Source organism: Alligator sinensis, unplaced genomic scaffold, assembly GCF_000455745.1.
Source record: "Alligator sinensis unplaced genomic scaffold, ASM45574v1 scaffold1086_3, whole genome shotgun sequence".
Lineage (NCBI taxonomy): Eukaryota > Metazoa > Chordata > Crocodylia > Alligatoridae > Alligator > Alligator sinensis.
The window spans coordinates 1,378,818-1,387,224 of record NW_005841975.1 but is presented as its reverse complement, the minus strand read 5'-3'; the positions used below and the strand labels follow the sequence as shown (position 1 = coordinate 1,387,224).

General features: G+C 42.5%; 1 long non-coding RNA gene across 1 annotated transcript in view; it reads left to right on the top strand.

Annotated features, from left to right (window-relative positions):
- Window positions 1–908, top strand: part of LOC112549842 — a 46,633-nt gene extending 45,725 nt beyond the window's left edge. Inside the window, exon 3 of the long non-coding RNA XR_003093394.1 lies at window positions 793–908. This is a non-coding gene — a long non-coding RNA (uncharacterized LOC112549842). The remainder of the gene's footprint in view (window positions 1–792) is intronic.
- Window positions 909–8,407: the final 7,499 nt, after the last annotated feature.

Below are 8,407 nucleotides of genomic sequence, written 5' to 3'. Positions count from 1 at the left end.
GCAGCTGGGTGGGGTTATCTAGCCCCAGCACTCTTCCCTGCCTATGCAGGGGGTCAGACTCGATGATCTATTGAGGTCCCTTCCGACCCTAACATCTATGAATCTATGAATCTATGAATTTACATCTATGTATTTACTTCTCAATAACTTTTCCATGTAGATCAGCCTTTGGGGATGCATATTAATTTTTTTTTCCTCCAGAAGCATCTGAACATATTCAGTAGCATGTCCAGAACTGCTGCTGTCCTCTCCATCCAGCTGACATTGCTGTAGAAGTGTGGGGCAAATTTCTCTGTAAGTTCTAACATCAGCAGGGTTTTTAGGAGCTTGTACATGAATATGGCCCAGAGCAATATTGCTGTCTGGAGACCACTAGAAGCTGCAAAAACCGACACAAAAGAGAGATTGTCCCCAAGACACCCAGAGTTTCTTGCAGGAAGGAGAAGGAACCACTGTACTGTCAGGGTGTCCAGAGTCGACTCCATTTTGGCCTTCTCATCGATGAAGGGAGGAACATGTCTGAATATCAAGACAGTCTGGCACCAAAGAGAATAAATATTTTTAAATGATTGTTGATTGTAGATTGGATGTCCAACTGGAAGCTTCTTGAATGTGTTTCAAGTACAGCACTGTAGCTCACTGTTAACTTGAACATTTAGCCCAAGAACTTGTTAGACTAGGAAAGCTGGCCAGGATGGGAGCCATGGCAGCCCTGGCAGTGCCAGCCTGACCTGCTTTTGACTTATTTTTGCTTCATGTGCATGTATGTATTTTTCTTTTCTTTCCTCTCAGATTGTCAAACTCGTGCCCAGCTAAGCGACAAATCCATCTTTTCAGAGATCAATTACAGTGTCTGGCTGCAAAGCCTGAAAATCCAATTAACTCCAAAATAAATTTTAAAAAAATGAAAAATATACCAAGTTGAGGGCATAAATCAACTCAAAAATGTTCCAAACATTAAAATAAACAAGGACGAATTTCAACTTCATTTGTCTTCTTTTTGAACTTCTGTCATTGATTTATTTTATTGCTTCGGTATAAGTCTCATTTTGTCTTTGCTCGGCTTTAAAATAAGTTGATCTGCTTGGACTGGGACTTCTGGTTCTAATTCCACCTGGCAGGAGAAAATCACAATGACAGGGATTAGGCTGACACCATGTCTTCAGAATCCTACCTGCTTTAATCTTTATGCATTCACAGGTTCCATATGCAGAACTGAGATCTGCTTGCCTTTTATGTTAGGAATTGGAGTTATTTCCATTTGCCAGGGTGTTTCTAAAGAGATAAAAATGTTCATTTAGATGTTTCTAGATCTGAATAGAACTGTCAGTTGGAGATGAAGAACCGAGGAAGAAAACAAGAAAACACACCAGGTCCTGATTTAATTGTTTTTTCATCTGAACTTGATTTTTGCTCAAACCCAACTTCCCTAAATGTTAGCTCATATTCATGGCCCCATGAGGGACTTCCCCCAGCAGAAACCGCATCGGCCACAGGAACATTGCTGTGGTCACACAGGCTCAGATCACAGTGTCATCTGAGACAAGAGATTGGACTAGATGGACGACGGCAGCCCGTGCTTCAGAGGTAGGTATGAGGAGCTGGTTGAAACTTTTTTGCCTAAAAGAATATTCAGCAAACCATGCTGTTTCCTCACTTCCCAAACAGTTTGTGGAGGTTTCTAGGGGTGTGAGAAGTGGACCCTATTCAATTCAGATTTGGATTCGGCCCAAATCAGGGACAGTGATTCGATTTGTTGATTCAGATCACTGTCCCTGATTTGATTCGGCTGAATCCAAATCTGAAGATTCAATGCTGATTTGGAGAATCAGTGATTCGGAGACAGACACAGCTGTAAAAGTTTTTTCTACATATCTTGAAGTAGCAGCGCAGCTTGTGAACGCTGAGATGCTGGGGCACATGGAGCATCCCACAGGAGTGTGGGAGGCCCTCCACGTGCTCAGCGGCGAACCTGGAAGTAGACCAGATGTACTTCCAGTCCACTTCTGGGTCTGCCGGGAAGTGCACTGCCCCCCCCCGCTCCCCCCAGCTTGGTGATCGGCCATAGGGGGAACCTCAGGTGCCCCCTCCAGACCCAGGAGGCACCAGTCACTGAGCCAGGGGGTGGGGAGGGGGGCAGCACGGTCCCTGGCAGACCCAGAAGTGGACTGGAAGTGCTTCTGGTCCACTTCTGGGTCTGCTGCTGAGTGTGCTGGGTAGCCGCCTGTGCTTCTGTGGGACACTCCATGCGCCCCAGCATCGCAGTGTTCACGAGTCCCTGCTACCTAGAGGTATGTAGAAAAAACATTTAAAGCAGCCTATGTCCAAATCTCTAAATCTTTCTGAATGGCTCCGAATCAATTCAGAGGGTTCCAATTCAATTTGGAGAGATTAAAGGGTCCTCTGATTCTATTCGGATTTGGAGAGTCAGCCGCCGAATCAAATCAGGGACCGAAGCTTTGCACAGCCCTAGAGGTTACATCAGTTTCCACAAAGCTTTCATTGGGAAGGATTTAATCCAGGGCAAAATTGAAGGGAGAGAGATATTGTAGCTTGGTGGTTGCGGTTGTATCCTTGGATGTTTGAGGCCCAAGTTCGTCTCAAGTTTCTGGGCTACCTGATTTGACATGAGTGGGGATGGAAAGCTCTGTTCTCACTCAGACAAGGCAGAGACTCAAACCTGGGTCTTACACTTTCCCCCTCTTTAAAGAGCTTGGCTTTCATTCCTGGATGAAAGAATCTTGCAAGTTGCCACAAAACAGAGTTGTCATCCTCCAATCTGCTCTATAAGAAACCTGGAAATAGAAAGAATAACCTGCCCATGAGGTGATTAATGACCTAACCCAGATGCACTGGGGGCCAGCTTATAGATGCTCTTGTTAGCTCTATAAATGTTTGATATTTCTTTAAATTCTGCAATGCTCTTAAGTTGTGGGATGTCCTGTGGCAAAGAACTCAATCTATATGCTGATGGCTTTGAGCAGCTCCAGGACAACCTCACACTCCCTTCCTGAACTGTCTTTGTAAATTTAACTTATAATTTCATGTGGAAAATCTAATCAGAATTCATGCAAGCATGCCTATCATGGAATTTCTGGCAACTGTACCCAATATGGTTCTGGCAACAAGTTAATAATGGCTTCAGGATTTTGGGGTGGGAAGAAGCATAGCCTTCTTGTAGAAAACGGGCTTCAGAATCTCAGTGAAAATAAAGCTTCCTTAAGGTTTCTGAGAAAAACGTGAAACCATGATCTGAATGGAAACAATGCAGCACTGTCTGCCTGAGTCTGCAGGCAGCCTACAAAAATAGCTCCGAGCAGTACAAACACATTGAATATTTTATTTCCAAGAAGATAGTCACAGCAGAATCAATTTAAAAGAAAAGTTGGCTTTCTCTGGTTTTCAATGTGCATCTTGTCTTTCCTGTGTCTTTTGGACTGAAACAGCTTCATGGAACTGCTTTTGTTTGGGCCTCATATACCACGAACAGTGTTGTTACTTAACAAAAAATAACTAATCATAATTAATTAACCTCCCCTAAACAACAAGAATGAATCATTTAATTTTTGGAAGGGCATTTTTGGTTATATTTCTGACAACAACATGACCGTTTCTTTTTCTAGAGCAAAAGAGAGCCTAGATGTAAAGGAGTGCACATCAATTAAAAGCATCTCCATCAACTGCTTGCAGGTTAAGAATACAAAACATCTGAAAAATGATTCCAAACAGCTGCTTGACTGCAAGTGTTTGTGTTTCCAGGGGTTGGTGCAATTCCAGCCTGTGACTTTGAAATTTCAAGCTACCTTTAAATAATGTCAACTTCAAGTTGACATACAAGCTTGCAAGCTGCTCAGATTTTACAGTGATGGGCCTCCATATACCAACCCTTTCCATTCCAACTCCATTGAATGTATCAGGGAGATTCTGGAATATTCAGCTCACTGACTGAGCAAAAAAAAAAAAAAAAATTAAATAAATTTTTAAAATCCTCAAGTAAAATCAGGTAGCCCTGAAATTAAAATTTTCATATTTTTGCTGGACAAGAAAATATTTTGGATGGATTTGGATTAGATCATTCAACTCCAAATGAAACATTTCTTCCCAAAGAACGTATCTGGATAGAGGAGAAACATTACTTGTCCAGGTTATTTAGTTATTTTTACCTTCCCTGTCTTTTAAATTTAGGTTAACATTGCAATGAAAATATTATTTTGAAATGAAAAGTTGAAGCACCGTCCTTAGAAAATGTTGAAATCAAATATCTTACCCTTCCAAAGTTTTCCAATATGTTTTCCAGTAACAAGTATTTATTAAATTTAACCCAAATTTCTAAATTAGTTCAGGCCTCCCAAAACTATGTTTTTGGTGACATTATTATTTGTTGAAAAAATGCAACCCAGTTTTAGCTGAAAGCACTGACCACTCACACCTGGAGCTGATTTTTGGATGAGAGAATACACTCCCTCTCCTACACCCAGGCTCTCTTTGGAACGTTGGTATCCAGGGACACAAGCCAGGAGGATCATAAATGATATGAGGCTGTGGGGCTGGAACAACTAACATAGCAGATTGCTATCTGTTCTCCAGCCAAACCCTTCCATCTTCCTGTCCCTACTTTGCCCCTCCTCAGTACGGTGCACCTTGTCACACACTTTCCATCCCAGAGACATCCTACATTACATCCTCCTTCCATTGCCCAGACCTTTCTAATTGGCCATTTTTCTCCTCTATTCATGTATTTTTTAATGCTCTTCCCAGGTTCCTCTCTCCATTTGCTAAGTCAAGTACATCTGTGTAAGTATCATGTTGGTTTCTAGTCTCACTTTCAGTGGCAAGGAGGGGAGTGGGTTCTAAACTGTTTATTGAGCAATAAAAAAGAGAACATTACAAGTCATTGCCCAGGGATAATGTGCTAATAATTTTACAGCAGGACACACGGCCACAGCAGACTACAAATGTTAGTAAGTGGGAGACCTGGTAAGCACTGAAGGCAGAGTATAGCCATTCTTAAGGAGATAAAACCTCTATCCTTGCCAGCTCAGAGACAGTGTAACAACTGCAGTCTGTTCAAAACCTCTGCAAGGGAGAAGTGTGATAATTTGCATCCCTTCGAAAGGATGACTGGCTAATATGCACTTCTGAAGATGTTCAGAAGTTAGCAATATAAAGAGAAATTGCAGCAGACCACAGTGGGCATGTCTATACAAGACACTAAAAGCACAGCAAATTAATTTTACTATGCATTAGTGCATCACAGTGAAAACTGTGCTAATGCACTAGTGCTCAGTAGAATTAGTCTAGCATTAGCATCATGTAAAAGATGTGTGCCAGCGCTACTGTGCACTAGCACCAATTACAGCACATTAAGTCAGTGTTACCTGTTATTACGGGTACTAAATAAGCTGTGATTAGGATGCATTCATGCATGAGTAGACATGCCTAGTTTCTGCATAGGTTTGGGTGCACATTCAGAATACATTGCCTCTGAGCAGGGAGAGTTCATAAAGTGCAAGAAACAAATGTACTGAGGTGAGTCAAATATGCCTCAGAAATAACAATAGCTTTGTGAACCACTATAAAATTAAACCTGGTCCTAGTTCAGTGCTATGATGCACAAATAGTACATAGGCACCTACAATTCCATCATGTTCAGATCCCTTAATATAAATGATGGATGAGTTAATGCAATGAGTAGGTGGGTCCTTCCCTCCTCGCTGCTTTATGTGCCTTAGTTTTAAGGCTAAGAGAAAGATGTGTCACAGGAGTTGACTCATTAGCAGATTTCCAGGGATTCAGTCAGAGTGGAATAGGGTTTTATATAGACTTTCAGTTTCTCTTGGGAGAATTGCTGATCTCCCAGGAGAAACCACAAGTGTACAGATGTTCAATTTTTCTCCCAGAGTAAAAATGGCCACTCCAGAAGAAAAATAACCTGGGAGCAACCAAGTTTAAATCACTCCAAGGTGAGTTACTCTTTGGACAGAGAATATCTGTACATGGCATAAGGCACCCATGTGCTTCTTGGACACCTTAGAGGTGAAAGAGGATTGGGGCCTTCAGCTTTAGAAACATAGGGGCCTCCCATCTACATCAGACCCAGGGCCTTTCTATTCTGTTCTCTATTGGCTCGTTCTCCCCAATTCAGAAAATTCATGAAGCTATTGTTATAGGATAAACTGCTCATTGGCAAACCCAAATACTTTGAGATGGGCTTCATGCTCTGAAGGTTGAGGGATTTGCACCTCCTCCAAAATTCTTGAGTTTTTCTTTTTAAGCTTACAATTGCAACAGTGGATATACTTGCTATCCCTATAAATGGCCCACTCCCATTAAGCTCTTGACCTCAGTGATGTTTTGTGGCATAAGTTCCATGTGCTAATTGTACACTGCGAGATGCACAATTTCCATACATTCCTGGAGCCATGCAGCTATCATCATTCAATTCAACAGAACATTGTCTTGTGGGTGTATTAGGAGAGAAGGTGGCAAGCAGTGCTTGACCTAACTTCCCTATGTTGTTCCTCATTTTATACCCTTCTATTGTATTCCCAGTGATTCATCTGCAGGGAGTTTTCATAAACATTTCCGATGAATGTGGGAGAAGGTGTTGCTTTGGTTCCTGCCCTGCTCCATTGATTTGGTTTTCAACATTAGCAGTTCTGTGTGCTTGGGGAGCCAGCAATAAATCCTGTGTTTTGGAGAGAAGGGAGCTTCCTCCTCAGAGCTGCTGTTCTTAGCTGGAGAGATCTCAGTTTAGTATGCCAGTGATGCATAAAATATTGGATAACCAGGCCCCATCCCTGCTTTACTGCTGATTTAATGATTGGAGGAAGAACTCCAGTGTTTATTAAAACATTAGACAGTAAAATTTAACAATAGATAGTAAAGTTTGTCTTCTGATTGTTAAAGCAGCGTTAAATTGGGATGGAGAGAGACTTGTTCCTAACCCCTGTCCTTTGGGTCCACAAGCAATGATACCAGGCTCCAATGCTCTTTTTGATAACACCATTTCCTCCTGCAGAAAGAACATGCAAGTCCCTGTATAGATGGTGAGGCTAACTTATAAAGAAGAGACTACTACCTTTCAATAGGGCCTCAAGTATTGGTTCTGGTGTAAGTGAATGCTGATGGACAGAAGGGACATGGCTTCATGGCTGTACCTTAACCTTGCCTTTGCCAACAATCAGTCATACAGATATCCACCACCCAGACATCATCAACTAATGTCCTGCCAGTGCTTTGTTGTGCTTTTATGACAAACCCTTCCACAAAATGTGCTCCAAGTAGCTAGTAACTCAGTACTGTGCTGTGCCAGAGGGAATACTCTGTTGAGGCCTAAGCTCGTATTTTCAGAGGAGCCTAAGGGAGCTGGAAGCCCAAATTTCACAAAATTCTGTAGCATTAAAGGGCCAGAGGAACAATGATATTTAGATGGCAAAAGATACAGGTAAGCACTTAGCAGGATTTAACAAGCCACCACAGTTAGGTAGGTCAGAGAGAGGGCAGGAAATGGAACAGCAGACCAGGCAGGGAGCATGGTAGAGATGGGAATCAGAACAGCCTTTGGAGAAGAGGTTTGGGGCTGGGGGCTAGGATTACCCTGTGGAAAACCTGCCAAAATGTTTGCCTACTCCTAGATCAGATAGTTTGTAAACCCTGCTGGGTGCCAGCCTGCATATCTAGGTGCCTAAACATGCTTGAGCATCTGTCCATCAGCACCTAACTCGTACATCCTCTTTGAAAGTGGGTGCAATGTGACCTGCCTCCTCAGGCAGCATGTCATCCTCTGGTAGCCACCATAAGCCCACTTTTTGCATATGGCTGTGACCTCACCTGCTGCAGTTTTATAGTAAATTAATTTAAATTTGAGGGAAGCAGCCTTCACAGATACTGGAGTGAGACCTTAGATGCCTCACACATCTCTGCTCATGACTGGGCCATCTTGGTCTGGCCCAATTTTAGCTGATACACGTTCATTAATGCACAGCAGTTACTGCACATTAAATTTAGTATTGGCTAACCAAGTACTAATCAACACACAGTAACTCATACTACTGTGCAGTAGCACAAGTGCATGGGTTTTTTTGGATGCTAACTGTGCAGTAACCTAATACTACTGTGCAGTAGCATATTAGCATGGGTTTTGCACAGCACACTACTGTGCAGTTTTATTAGGCTACTGTGCAGTTAGCATCTTGTGTAGATGTACCCAACTGTCTTTGAGCAGGGCACCCCCAGAGCCCCCTGCTCCTGACTCAGGACCAGTCTTACAAGTCTGTAAGCCTGCAGTATCTGCCCACTCAGCTCTCAGACAGGCAGGGTGTGTCTACATGTTCATTAACACACAGTTGTTACTGTGCATTTAGTTTAGTACTTGCTTAATGAAGTACTAACTAAATGCATAGTA